The sequence below is a fragment of the Ranitomeya variabilis genome, chromosome 2 (genome assembly GCF_051348905.1).
Source record: "Ranitomeya variabilis isolate aRanVar5 chromosome 2, aRanVar5.hap1, whole genome shotgun sequence".
In the NCBI taxonomy this organism is placed as follows: Eukaryota; Metazoa; Chordata; class Amphibia; order Anura; family Dendrobatidae; genus Ranitomeya; species Ranitomeya variabilis.
In genome coordinates this window covers 463,739,596-463,754,411 of record NC_135233.1, presented here as the reverse complement: position 1 = coordinate 463,754,411, position 14,816 = coordinate 463,739,596, and the positions used below count along the sequence as shown (strand labels likewise).

Here is a 14,816-nt window from a genome sequence, read left to right as displayed (position 1 = left end):
ATGGTTGCGATCCCTTATTTCTGGCCTGGGTGCTCACCTTCCTGTGCTCTCTCCTCACCCCCTAGCCTCCTCGTCGTTGTCCCCCAGGGCCCCGTCCTCCCATACACTTTCCCCCGGGGCCTCGTCCTCTCCCGCCGCCCCAGGGCTGCTAATCTCCCCTCCCCTGCCGGTGGGATCGGCCCCGTCCACTAAAAATGCCGGGGTCAACTTACCCATATCAGGCCATCCGGTGCTCCCGTCCCCAGCCACCTCGGGTCACGCCAGTGCAGCGGCGCCTCCGGGCAGACGCTCGGGGCGCTCTTCACGTCCTCCCGAGCGCCTGTGCGTCGGAGTGGAACAGGCCCTTCCATCTCGTCATGCTCCGTCCTCTGCCCCACGTGCGGCTTCGGGGGGCGCAGCAGGCGTCGCGACGGCAGTACCGGGCACCGCTGCCCGCCGGTGTCAGGCGCCATACACAGAATCCGTCCGGACCCCAGTCGCTTCCGGTCCCTGCTCCACAGACCGGGGCCCAGCGCACATGGCGGAAGCCCCGCCCACTAACACAGATCAGGCCCGCCCTGCCGCCCAGAGTGCAGCGTGGGCCGGGATAGGAACGCCCACTTCCGGCTCCTCCTTCATTCAGGCCCGGAGCGCCGGGCAACTGCCCGCCGCCTCCGTATCTTCTGCGGCACTCCAGCCGCCCATCAGGTCCGGGGGGTGGCGCGGCCAGTCGGCCCAGGCGCGCCGCAGGTGCCCCGCAGCTCCGGAGAGCATCCCCTCCCTGATGCCTGCCTGGCACCGCCAAGCCCCGCCCATTTTCGCCCCTGCTCGCACTGCTAGCACAGCGCTAGCCAGTGGGGCCCCAGCCCACCAAGTCGTGCAGAGGGGCGCCTCACAGGCAGCACTGTCTTGCCCCCCAAGCCAGGTCCCGCTGCCACACCCGCCGCCCCAGCACATATCATCCGCCAGCTGCGGCCTGGCCCACAGCGTCCTTCCGGCAGGCATTTCCGCAATGCCTGCACGGGGGGCCATGGTGCCAGGCCTTCCACCCAGGAACGCGGTCGCGGAGCGTGCCGATCGATCCATCTCGACCGACCAGCGCGCTCCGCGGCCGGTACAGTGTAACACAAGCACGGTCGCACGCAACACGAACACACCACTAATTAACGGTGCACCGCCGACACCCCCATACACCCAGACGCAAACCGATCCATTTCATACACCCTCCCCAGTCCTTTCCAGCACACCCCTGGCGGCTAACGGTGTCGCCTTATCGCCAACGCCGTCACCACGCCCCACACCGCCAGCTATGACACACAGCCAGCGCGCCCCAGTCTCATCCCCTAACCATGACAGTCACAGGTGTATACGCCGCAGACCGTCCCCATCCTCCGAAGACTCCCAACATTACGTCCTCGGTCCCCCAAATCCCCACTATTCCCCCTATAGATGCAGCGCGCATACGTATCGCCGCAGATCCCGGTCCGCTAGGTGGCAGTCTGACAGTTCTGAGCGCAGTGAGAGGGGCTACCATAGAAGGCAGCGCTCATCCCGAGGATCCATCAGGGCTGGAGCGACGCCATTAGCGGTAACGGCTCAGCCACACGTCGACATGGCGGGAGCGACACCATTAGCGGTAACGGCTCAGCCACACGTCGACATGGCGGGAGCGACACCATTAGCGGTAACGGCTCAGCCACACATCGACATGGCGGGAGCGACACCATTAGCGGTAACGGCTCAGCCACACGTCAACATGGCGGGAGCGACACCATCAGCGGTAACGGCTCAGCCACACATCAACATGGCGGGAGCGACACCATCAGCGGTAACGGCTCAGCCACACATCAACATGGCGGGAGCGATACCATCAGCGGTAACGGCTCAGCCACACATCAACATGGCGGGAGCGACACCACTAGTGGTAACCGCTCAGCCACACGAGGAGCCATTGCCGTCAACGTCTCTAGCCTCGGCTACCGGCAGGGGATACCTACCCTCATGTCCCCGGGCTACCAATCTACCCCCCTGGGCTTCCTGCCAACAAGTTATATCTACGACGGGAGTCGGAGTACCTCCACTACCGGGAGACACTCGGCCTGCGTCGGACAACGGTAAGAGCTCTGAATTTGGCGAGGATCACGCCATACATATCACAGGGGAAGGAGAATTAGCATCCACTATCAGGGCGCTGGTCCTCCAGCTGACTCGCTCGGCCGGACCAACTGACACAAGGACAGCTCAATCAGCTAGCCTTCACAAAGACGCATTTTTCTGCGGTATTAGTCCCCTAGGTACACACGTGGATCCAGAGATAAAGCAGAAAATATGGGATAACGATTACGTGGATATATGGTCGCTATTGTCAGAAGACCAACAATCCGTAGATAAGGAGCGGAGGGCAGGACTCGAAAGAAACAGACCTAAGATCGCCCAAACCATGAATAACTGGCTTCAGGCCTTTGCAGTCTTACATTCCCCCGGACGAAGCTAAACGCGAAACGCGCGTTGGGGCTCAGGACCGCACAATCAGGTTATGTAGCACAGTCACTTTATATTTATTTTATGTTAAATTCTGTCTAACTCTTGTGTATGCACTATCAGTATATGGGGCCTAAGGACTGCTGATTATGTGGATGCTCCCTCATTTTGCAGATGCACTTTCAGCTGCTTGGTGGTTATATGGTGGCAAATAGCTGGATATATTGCACTATGCACTTTATCTCTTTATATTTAACCATTATACCTCCACAACAGTGGTGCAGCGCTACTATAGTGTTGGGATAGCTTTACATATATAAGCAACCTCTAATCTCTATACCATATACCTTAACAGCAATAGGGATAACAAATTAGTGCAATAGCCAGTCCATGCATATATAGAAGAATTTTGTATACACATACTTATATGTGCTGCATTGCTGTTTTTGTGCGTTTTTTTGCATGTGTTCTCCATTTTTAGGTATTTTTTAAATATTTGGAATTGATTTTGTTTTTTTTTATATAATACTTAATAAAGTTTGAAATTTATAGATCTTATGACATTTACTTCCGTCTTCCTCCTTTTTTGAAATATGTTGACTTAATGGAAGTGTCATACACCTAGGCCATTAGCTCTATTTATGTGACTTTGCAGTCTTAGGCTGCATCATGGGTCAAAAACACCCGGAACGCTGTTCCGAGCTCTTCATATACCAAGACCTAGTATATAACTCATATAAGTCTCACGGCGGGTCAGCGTGGAGGCGGTATGACGAAGAATTCCGCAGGCGGCTTGCTATGCAACCCGAACTAGGCTGGGGCGTAAAAGCGACGGATGTTTGGCTGCGTCTTATACTATCCCAAAACAGCCCCCCCTTTTCGTCGTCGGCCACTAATTACCCAGCCACCGCAGGCCAAAAATTCAGTGGTTGTACGGAGACCAGGGGCCTGCTTGCTGTACAACGAGGGGTACTGCCGCTTTCACGGTTCCTGTAGATACAAACACGACTGCTCCGCCTGCGGTGGCGGACACCCCGCAGCAAGATGTACGCCCCAAGCACCTGCACGGCATAACCCCGGTGAACGTTACCGCAATGGGCCCTTGGCTAAGCCTCTGCCCCAATAAAGAAGCCGCGCAGCAACTCGATCTCGGCTTTAAATTCGGTTTCTTTATCCCCTTTAACTTTAGTCGCGAAACGTAATCGGCAAATAATCTTAAATCCACTCGCGAATTTACTGAGATCTGACGGGAAAAAGTTCAAAAAGAGGTAGAACTAGGCAGTATGGCGGGCCCATTTACGTCACTGCCATTCAGGAATTTTTAGAATCTCACCTCTGGGCATCATCCCTAAAAAGAACCGGGAAAATATCGGTTAATCCATCACCTCACACAGCAAAGAGCTTGAACAGCATGTCATCTGCATCCCCACCTTTTACTCACGCTGCTACGCCGCCTGGCATTACTATGCTTGAAGCACAACATCTGGTGTCGCACCACAGTTACGTCTGTTGATGATAACCTTGTTAACGCCCTGTTATTCTCAGATTGGCAGGCTTTCAAAGCTCTCCTTCCGACCGCGCAACCATCGGGTGTCCAGTGTCCAACACTCCTTTTGGACACGGTAGCCAATCAACGATGCCACTGATCCGCGCATCAGTTACACCGGCTACCTGGCAGGTTTATGGTAAGGCATGGGACGAGTGGTGCTCATTAATTCATGGAAGACCGGTGAATAGGTGCCATCGGGCGAGATGCGAGGTGCTGGTCGATCTTTTGAATTTGCTCAGGTAAAGAGGCACGTCGGGAACATCGGCGCAGCGACAGCTCTCGGGATTAGCCTTTTTCTTCCAGCTTTTGGGGTGGGCAGACGTGACGAAATATTTTTTCATCAGACAAGCCGTTAAAGGCTGGAAAAGGCTCCAACCTAGTCAGGAGTGTCGTCGTCCCATTTCTTTGAGTTTACTACACGATATTATCACGATTTCCCCATCGGTGTGCACCTCCCACTACAAGTCAGTCCTAGCGTCAGCCGCGTTGCCATCGCCTTTTTCGGAGAGCTTCGGATCAGCGAGCTGGTACCGCTTTCAAAAATCTCACTAGATGGTGGGCTAATCAACGAAGACCTCGTCATATGTAACGAGGCACTGCGCATTAGGGTGCGCAAATCCAAATGCGACCCCGCCGGGAGAGGGACGTGGGTCCTCGTTAAGTCGTCGGATGGCCCCGTATGCCCACTAAACGTAGTAAAAAAGATACACGGAAATCAAACGCGCGGGTAGATTCTTTCTGGCACATGCAGATGGCTCTCCCCTTACCAAATACCAGTTCCACACAATTTTTAATCGGTGTCTCGAAGCTGTCAGTGTCGATCCGTCGAAATACGGTACACATTCTTTCCGTATAGGGGTTGCCACCGAGGCGGCTAAGGCCGGCATCCCCGAAGCTGAAGTGCAGCCTTTGGGTCGGTGGAAATCCGCATGCTTCGCCAGATACATAAGACCCGACCTGCTTAAGTAACATATCTTGTTTTTTCCAGGCGCTAAAAAAACTGCAGTTTGGGTGGTTGGACATTCATACATCTACTGGGCAAAGAAGCGGGCCGAACATCGGCCCGGGGGTGCGAATCTAGGCTTCAGGAACGTAGTGGTCAACTGGAGAGGGATAAGAGGCTTACAGTGGCCAAAAATCTTCCCTGATGTCATCGACATCGCTAAAGGGGCCAAAGGGCCGGTGATACTAGTCTTGCACGCTGGTGGCAACGATCTGGGAAAACGGAGATGTATTGACCTCAGTTCAACGATGTCAGCTGATATCGAGCGTTTCTTCCACCTGTTACCCGATATGATATTGTTGTGGTCGGAGATGGTGCCGCGTGCGGTCTTGCACGGGGCTAAGGACCCAAGAGGCTTAGAACAATCAAGAAAAAAGGTCAACCTGAGAATGGCAAGATTCGTAAAATCAAAATTCGGCATCGTGGTTCGCCACCACCAACTGGAAGGCGACCAATCAGGACTGCTGAGGCCCGACGGCATTCATCTCACAGACATTGGTCTCAATATATTTTTGTCAGGTCTACAAGACGGTATCGAACAGGCCCTAAGGCTGAAGGGTGGGGGGTCGGAGTCACGTGTAGGTAGTACACATGATCCTCCGTGGCGGAAATGGAGGGAGGGGAGAAGCTTCGTAGCCGCTCATTGGCTAGCCGCCTGTCGGTTGCAGACTGGGCCCACGGCTGTGAGCCCGTTGCGAAATGTAATTTGCCCCTCCCTGCTTATTAAATTAATAAACTGTGACCGACTAGTTCAACCCACCCGAGCCTGTTCGTGTTGTCTTTTCGGGATTGGTGGTAGGGGGGAAGGCACTAGTTACGACACGGGTCTCCGCAGTCTGGCAGGCACGGTACCGCATAGGGAATGTGCCTCTGACTGCGGAGCCCCTTATAGATGTAGATAATAGGAAACACCGTGCAGTGCCAATTCCCCCCTCCCACTACTCCCCCAGGTGATGCACTAATTGGGACGCCCAGCTGACCAACGGGAAGAGAGAGGAAGGGGCGTCTGGCCACACCCACAAGGGATAAATCCAGGTGCCGGGGTCAGTTCCTTCCTCTTTCTCCCCGGCTGACCCTCTGGAAGCAATTGTCCCACCCTCCCTCCCCTACATATTTACTACTGTGTTTATGACTTTAAAATGTTTTTATTACTCGAAATTTAAAGCTGACGATAATAATACTGTTATTTTTAAGTCACAGCGGAAATGGAGGGAGGGGCGAAGCTTCGTAGCCGCTCATTGGCTAGCCGCCTGTCGGTCGCAGACTGGGCCCACGGCTGTGAGCCCGTTGCGAAATGTAATTTGCCCCTCCCTGCTTATTAAATTAATAAACTGTGACCGACTAGTTCAACCCACCTGAGCCTGTTCGTGTTGTCTTTTCGGGATTGGTGGTAGGGGGGAAGGCACTAGTTACGACACACGGGTCTCCGCAGTCAGTTGAGTGGAAGGAAAAAGTGTGGTAGAAAAAGGTGCACAAGCAACCGGGATAACCACAGCCTTGAACGGATCGTTAAAAGGCCATTCAAAAATTTGGGGGAGATTGACAAGGAGTGGACTGCTGCTGGAGCCATTGCTTCAAATGCCTCCACACATTGATGTATCCAAACTGTGGAGACCTGGGTGTCGTAACCAGTGCCTTCCCCCCTTCCGTCACTCCAGTAATGAAACACACACAGTCCTAGGTGGGTTGAACAGGTCGGTCACAGTTTCTTAATTAAATAAGCAGAGAAAGGCAATTACATATCGTAACGAGCGGCTCACGCCGAGCTCCTGTCCGTGATCGACAGGGAAATAGGCCCAACGAGCGGTTACGACCTTTGCCCTCTTCTGCCTCTGCTTCTTCCGCTCTGACTTAATAAAGATTACTAAGGTTAGATATATCAACATACGTATATACATTTTTTTTTTTATTATTATTGCAATAGAATTTACAAATTTACATTATCCCGCAGGTTAGTATCGCCATTAGCCCTTAAAAGGGAGGGAGGGTGGGACAAAAGCTTCCAGGTGTCCGCCGGGAGGAAAAGAGGAAGTTCCCGGCCGGACACCTGGATTTAACCCCTGTAGGAGTGGCCGTAGGACCCCTCCCCTCTAGTGCACTGGCCGGCTGGGGGTCTCCTAATTAGTGCATCACTAAGGGGGCAGTGATGCTAGGGGGGAACTGGCACTGACATCATTTTAATGCTGCTCTCTCTATGTGCTCCCCAGTCAGAGGCGCGCACCTTATTCAGTACAGCCCCTGCCAGGACATGGGCTACAAGTGTCACATTCCTTGTGTCAAGCCACTCATGACCAATAGACAACGCCAGAAACATCTTACCTGGGTCAAGGAGAAAAAGAACTGGACTGCTGCTCAGTGGTCCAAGGTGTTGTTTTCAGATGAAAGTAAATTTTGCGTTTCATTTGGAAGTCAAGGTCCCAGAGTCTGGAGAAAGTGGAGAGGCCACAATCCAAGCTGCTGAGGTCTAGTGTGAAGGTTCCACCATCAGTGATGGTTTGGGGAGCCATATCATCTCCTGGTGTAGGTCCACTGTGTTTTATCAAGACCAAAATCAGTGCAGTTTTCTTCCAGGAAATTTTAGAGCACTTCATGCCGACAAGCTTTTTGGAGATGGAGATTTCATCCTCCAGCAGAACTTGGCACCTGTCCACATTGCCAAAAGTACCAATACCTGGTTTACAAACAACAGTATCACTGTGCTTGACTGGCCAGCAAACTCACCTGAACTTATCCCCGTAGAGAAGGCTGCTATCAAAGCTATCAAAGCAACCTGGGCTTCCATAACACCCCAGCAGTGCCACAGGCTGATCGCTTCCATCCCACTCCGCATTGATGCAGTAATTGATGCAAAAGGAGCCCTGACCAAGTATTGAGTGCATTTACTGAACATACATTTCAGTAGGCCAACATGTTTTATTTTAAAATCATTTTTCAAGCTAGTGTTATAAAGTATTCTAATTTACTAAGATAATGACTTTTGGGTTTTCATTGGCTATAAGCCATAATCATCAACATTAACATAAATAAACACTCTGTATGTAATGACTCTATATAATATGAGTTTCACTTTTTGTATTGAAGGACTGAAATAAATTAACTTTTTGATAATATTCTAATCTTGTGAGAAGCACCTGTACTGTATATCCCTCCATCCTGGTATATACCCCCCATCCTGATATATGTCCCTCCATTCTAGTATATGTACCCCATCCTGGTATATGCTACTCCATCCTGGTTTATGTCCCTTCATCTTATATCAGGATGTAGGCATATAAACTATGTCCCTCCATTCTGGTATATGTAACCCATCCTGGTATATATCCCTTCATCCTAGTATATGCACCCCATCCTGGTATATGCTACTCCATCATAGTTTATATGCCTACATCCTGATATATGTCCCTCCATTCTGGTATATGCTGCCCCCATACTGTTATATGCCCCCCATCATGGTATATGACCACCATTCGTCCTCCACTGCTGATGTGCAATACATAAAAAAAATAAAACAAAAGACAATAAACACACCTACTCGCCTTTGCCCGCTCTTCTGCAGTGTGTCGTCGTCTTCTGAAGTTGGCAGCTGACCTCAGCGTCCAAGCAACGGATGTGGATAATGTCACTGCCATACGCCCAATAGAAAAGCATTAGCACAACTGTTAGATGGTGCTCAGGTAGGTTCCCAAACCGTACAATCTATTCCATTAAACCTGGCACACACCAAATGCTGAAGTGAGATAATTAATTGTAAGGTAGATACATACAAAACCAAACGTTTCGGTCCAACAAAACTTCCTCAATGAACAGAATGGTAAATGGTGGGATTTGGGGAAAACTCCCGCAAGGAAAAGTAACCAGTCCTAGTGTGTTGTGCAGATATTGCAAGACGCGGTGTCCACTGCTTCACAAAGGAAACGACAAGGCAACTGTTAGGTGGATTCATAACTGGTTTAGTGATTAGATCCAAAGAATGGTCGTAAATGGCTGTACATCCAGTTGGAAGAATGTCTCAAGTGGGGTACCACAGGGTTCTGTCCTGGGCCCTGTATTCTTCAACATCTTTATCAATGATTTATATGAAGGAATTGAGGGTAAACTGACTAAATTTGCTGATGACACAAAGCTAGGAGGGATAGCTAATACTAGAGAAGAGAGAGAGAGGATTCAAAAAGATATAAATACACTGGATCAGTAACTAACAGAATGGGGGAGAAATGCAAAGTACTACATCTGGGCAATAAAAATGAAAAACGCATATACAGAATGGGAGGCATAAGGCTAAGCCAGTAGAGTAGCTAGTGGGGGGGGCTACGTCTTTTATTTTTATATAGCGCTAACATATTCCGCAGCGCTTTACAGACATTATCATCATTGTCCCCATTGGGGCTCACAATCTAGAATCTCTATCAGTATGTTTATGGAATATGGGAGGAAACCGGAGAACCTGGAGGAAACCCACGCAAACACAGGGAGAACATACAAACTCCTTGCAGATGTTGTCCTTGGTGGGATTTGAACCCAGGACCCCAGGGCTGCAAGGCTGTAGTACTTCTAACTGTATCACTGCCACAGGGCCTCTCCAGCAAGTTCCACTGTATCGGAATCTGCTGAGAGCCGATACAGATGAAAGCAAGTTGGAGGAGGGAGTGTCAGCTGATGCTTTCTCCCCCATCATTCTTCCTCAGCGTCTGACGTCTCAGCGTGATGATGTCACTAAATGGCGTCCTGTACGCTGACGCTTCAGAAGACAAGCTGACCCTGTGGAGACCAGAGCACACGGGGGTGACAGTGGTGACATAGGGGCGACATACTGCACATGGGGAGGCTATGGGGGAGACATGCAGTGTATATAGGGAGTCTGTATGGGGCTCATGCAGTGTATATAGGGAGACTTATTGGGGCTCATGCAGTGTATATAGGAGGCTGTGTTTGGCTCATGCAGTGTATATAGGGAGGCTGTGTGGAGCTCATGCAGTATATAGGGAAGCTGTGTGGGGCTCATGCAGTATATAGGGAGGCTGTGTGGGGCTCATGCTGTATATAGGGAGGCTGTGTGGGGCTCATGCTGTATATGGGGAGGCTGTGTGGGGCTCATGCAGTATATAGGGAGGCTGTGTGGGGCTCATGCAGTATATATGGAGGCTGTGTGGGGCTCATGCTGTATATAGAGAGGCTGTGTGTGGCTCATGCAGTATATAGGGAGGCTGTGTGGGGCTCATGCAGTATATAGGGAGGCTGTGTGAGGCTCATGCTGTATATGGGGAGGCTGTGTGGGGCTCATGCTGTATATAGGGAGGCTGTGTGGGGCTCATGCAGTGTATATAGGGAGGCTGTGTGAGGCTCATGCTGTATATGGGGAGGCTGTGTGGGGCTCATGCAGTATATAGGGAGGCTGTGTGGGGCTCATGCAGTATATATGGAGGCTGTGTGGGGCTCATGCTGTATATAGAGAGGCTGTGTGTGGCTCATGCAGTATATAGGGAGGCTGTGTGGGGCTCATGCAGTATATAGGGAGGCTGTGTGGGGCTCATGCATTATATAGGGAGGCTGTGTTTGGCTCAAGCTGTATATATGGAGGCTGTGTGGGGCTCATGCAGTGTATATAGGGAGGCTGTGTTTGGCTCATGCAGTGTATATAGGGAGGCTGTGTTTGGCTTATGCAGTGTATAGGGAGGCTGTGTGTTGCTCATGCTGTATATAGGGAGGCTGTGTGGGGCTCATGCAGTGTACATAGGGAGGCTGTGTGGGGCTCATGCAGTGTATATAGGGAGGCTGTGTGGGGCTCATCCATTATATAGGGAGGCTGTGTTTGGCTCATGCAGTGTATATAGTGAGGCTGTGTGGGGCTCATGCAGTGTATATAGGGAGGCTGTGTGGGGCTCATGCAGTGTATATAGGGAGGCTGTGTGGGGCTCATGCTGTATATATGGAGGCTGTGTGGGGCTCATGCATTATATAGGGAGGCTGTGTTTGGCTCATGCAGTGTATATAGGGAGGCTGTGTTTGACTCATGCAGTGTATATAGGGAGGCTGTGTTTGGCTAAGGCTACGTTCACATTTGCGTTGTGCGCCGCAGCGTCGGCGCCGCAGCGCACAACGCAAACAAAAACGCAGCAAAACGCATGCACAACGCTGCGTTTTGCGCCGCATGCGTCGTTTTTTTCATTGAATTTGGACGCAGCAAAAATGCAACTTGCTGCGTCCTCTGCGCCCCGACGCGGGCGCCGCAGCGACGCATGCGGCGCAAAACGCAAGTGCGCCGCATGTCCATGCGCCCCCATGTTAAATATAGGGGCGCATGACGCATGCGGCGCCGCTGCGGCGCCCGACGCTGCGGGGTTGGCCGCAAATGTGAACGTAGCCTAATGCAGTGTATATAGGGAGGCTGTGTTTGGCTCATGCAGTGTATATAGGGAGGCTATTTGGGGCTCATGCAGTGTATATAGGAAGTCTGTGTGAGGCTCATGCAGTGTATATAGAGAGGCTGTGTGGGGCTCATGCAGTGTTTATAGGGAGGCTGAGTGGGGCTCATGCAGTATATAGGGAGGCTGTATTTGGGTCATGCAGTGTATATAGGGAGGCTGTGTGGCTCATGCAGTGTATATAGGGAGGCTGTGTTCGGCTCATGCAGTGTATATAGGGAGGCTGTGTTTGGCTCATGCAGTGTATATAGGAAGGCTATTTGGGGCTCATGCAGTGTATATAGTAAGACTGTGTGAGGCTCATGCAGTGTATATAGGGAGGCTGTGTGGGTCTCATGCAGTGTATATAGGGAGGCTGCGTGGGGCTCATGCATTATATAGGGAGGCTGTGTGGGGCTCATGCAGTGTATATAGGGAGGCTGAGTGGGGCTCATGCAGTATATAGGGAGGCTGTATTTGGCTCATGCATTGTATATAGGGAGTCTGTGTTTGGCTCATGCAGTGTATATAGGGAGGCTGTGTGGGGCTCATGCAGTGTATATAGGGAGGCTGTGTGGGGCTCATGCAGTATATAGGGATGCTGTGTGGGGCTCATGCTGTATATAGGGAGGCTGAGTGGGGCTCATGCAGTGTTTATAGGGAGGCTGTGTGGGGCTCATGCAGTATATAGGGACGCTGTGTGAGGCTCACGCAGTGTATATACAGAGGCTGTGTGGGGCTCATGCAGTGTATATAGGGAGGCTGCATGGGGCTCATGCATTATATAGGGAGGCTGTGTGTGGCTCATGCATTATATAGGGAGGCTGTGTGTGGCTCATGCAGTATATAGGGAGGCTGTGTGGCTCATGCAGTGTATATACGGAGGCTGTGTGGGGCTCATACTGTTTATAGGGAGGCTGTGTGAGGCTCATGCAGTGTATATAGTTAGGCTGTGTGGGGCTCATGCTGTTTATAGGGAGGCTGTGTTTGGCTCATGCAGTGTACATAGGAAGGCTGTGTGGGGCTCATGCATTATATAGGGAGGCTGTGTGGGGCTCATGCAGTGTTTATAGGGAGGCTGTGTGGGGCTCATGCAGTATATAGGGAGGCTGTGTTTGGCTCATGCAGTGTATATAGGGAGGCTGTGTTTGGCTCATGCAGTGTATATAGTAAGACTGTGTGAAGCTCATGCAGTGTATATAGGGAGGCTGTGTGGGTTTCATGCAGTGTATATAGGGAGGCTGCGTGGGGCTCATGCATTATATAGGGAGGCTGTGTGTAGCTCATGCAGTATATAGGGAGGCTGTGTGGGGCTCATGCAGTGTATATAGGGAGGCTGAGTGGGGCTCATGCAGTGTTTATAGGGAGGCTGAGTGGGGCTCATGCAGTATATAGGGAGGCTGTATTTGGCTCATGCATTGTATATAGGGAGTCTGTGTTTGGCTCATGCAGTGTATATAGGGAGGCTGTGTGGGGCTCATGCAGTGTATATAGGGAGGCTGTGTGGGGCTCATGCAGTATATAGGGATGCTGTGTGGGGCTCATGCTGTATATAGGGAGGCTGAGTGGGGCTCATGCAGTGTTTATAGGGAGGCTGTGTGGGGCTCATGCAGTATATAGGGACGCTGTGTGAGGCTCATGCAGTGTATATACAGAGGCTGTGTGGGGCTCATGCAGTGTATATAGGGAGGCTGCATGGGGCTCATGCATTATATAGGGAGGCTGTGTGTGGCTCATGCATTATATAGGGAGGCTGTGTGGCTCATACAGTATATAGGGAGGCTGTGTGTGGCTCATGCAGTATATAGGGAGGCTGTGTGTGGCTCATGCAGTGTATATACGGAGGCTGTGTGGGGCTCATGCTGTTTATAGGGAGGCTGTGTGAGGCTCATGCAGTGTATATAGTTAGGCTGTGTGGGGCTCATGCTGTTTATAGGGAGGCTGTGTTTGGCTCATGCAGTGTACATAGGAAGGCTGTGTGGGGCTCATGCATTATATAGGGAGGCTGTGTGGGGCTCATGCATTGTATATAGGGAGGCTGTGTGTGGCTCATGCAGTATATAGGGAGGCTGTGTGAGGCTCATGCTGTATATCATCATCAAAGTGAATGTCTACTTTATTCCTTCTACTTTTCAGTTCACCCGCGGTGTATGTCCTATTCTAATGTATAATTTCCTTCTGTCAACAAACTGTCATGTCCATTAAGTAATTCATTTTATGATTCTTATGATGTAAGTTGTGCTGCTGTGATACCATAATTTCCCACGGGATCAATAAAGTGTATCGTATCGTATCGTATATAGGGAGGCTGCGTGGGGCTCATGCAGTATATATAGGGAGGCTGTGTGGGGCTCATGCAGTATATAGGGAGGCTGTGTGTGGCTCATGCCGTGTATATAGGGAGGCTGTGTGGGGCTCATGCTGTATATAGGGAGGCTGTGTGGGGCTCATGCATTATATAGGGAGGCTGTGTTTGGCTCATGCAGTGTATATAGGGAGGCTGTGTGGGGCTCATGCAGTGTATATAGGGAGGCTGAGTGAGGCTCATGCAGTGTTTATAGGGAGGCTGAGTGGGGCTCATGCAGTATATAGGGAGGCTGAGTGAGGCTCATGCAGTGTATATAGGGAGGCTGTGTGGGGCTCATGCTGTATATAGGGAGGCTGTGTGGGGCTCATGCATTATATAGGGAGGCTGTGTTTGGCTCATGCAGTGTATATAGGGAGGCTGTGTGGGGCTCATGCAGTGTATATAGGGAGGCTGAGTGAGGCTCATGCAGTGTTTATAGGGAGGCTGAGTGGGGCTCATGCAGTATATAGGGAGGCTGAGTGAGGCTCATGCAGTGTATATAGGGAGGCTGTGTGAGGCTCATGCAGTGTATATAGGAAGTCTGTGTGAGGCTCATGCAGTGTATATAGGGAGGCTGAGTGAGGCTCATGCAGTGTTTATAGGGAGGCTGAGTGGGGCTCATGCAGTATATAGGGAGGCTGTATTTGGGTCATGCAGTGTATATATGGAGGCTGTGTGGCTCATGCAGTGTATATAGGGAGGCTGTGTGAGGCTCATGCAGCGTATATAGGGAGGCTGTGTTTGGCTCATGCAGTGTATATAGGGAGGCTGTGTGGGGCTCATGCAGTGTATATAGGGAGGCTGCGTGGGGCTCATGCAGTGTTTATATGGAGGCTGAGTGGGGCTCATGCAGTATATAGGGAGGCTGTATTTGGCTCATGCAGTGTATATATGGAGGCTGTGTGAGGCTCATGCAGTGTATATAGAGAGGCTGTGTGGGGCTCATGCAGTGTATATAGGGAGGCTGCGTGGGGCTCATGCATTATATAGGAAGGCTGTGTGTGGCTCATGCAGTGTATATAGGGAGGCTGTGTGTGGCTCATGCTGTTTATAGGG

At 51.1% G+C, this 14,816-nt stretch overlaps 1 long non-coding RNA gene across 1 annotated transcript in view; it reads right to left on the bottom strand.

Annotated features, from left to right (window-relative positions):
* LOC143806714 (uncharacterized) overlaps positions 1 to 14,816 on the bottom strand; it is a 50,664-nt gene that overhangs the window by 25,677 nt on the left and 10,171 nt on the right. The window contains exons 2-3 of the long non-coding RNA XR_013221550.1: positions 8,541 to 8,634; positions 7,332 to 7,683 (exon numbers count right to left, since the gene is read on the bottom strand). This is a non-coding gene — a long non-coding RNA (uncharacterized LOC143806714). The remainder of the gene's footprint in view (positions 1 to 7,331; positions 7,684 to 8,540; positions 8,635 to 14,816) is intronic.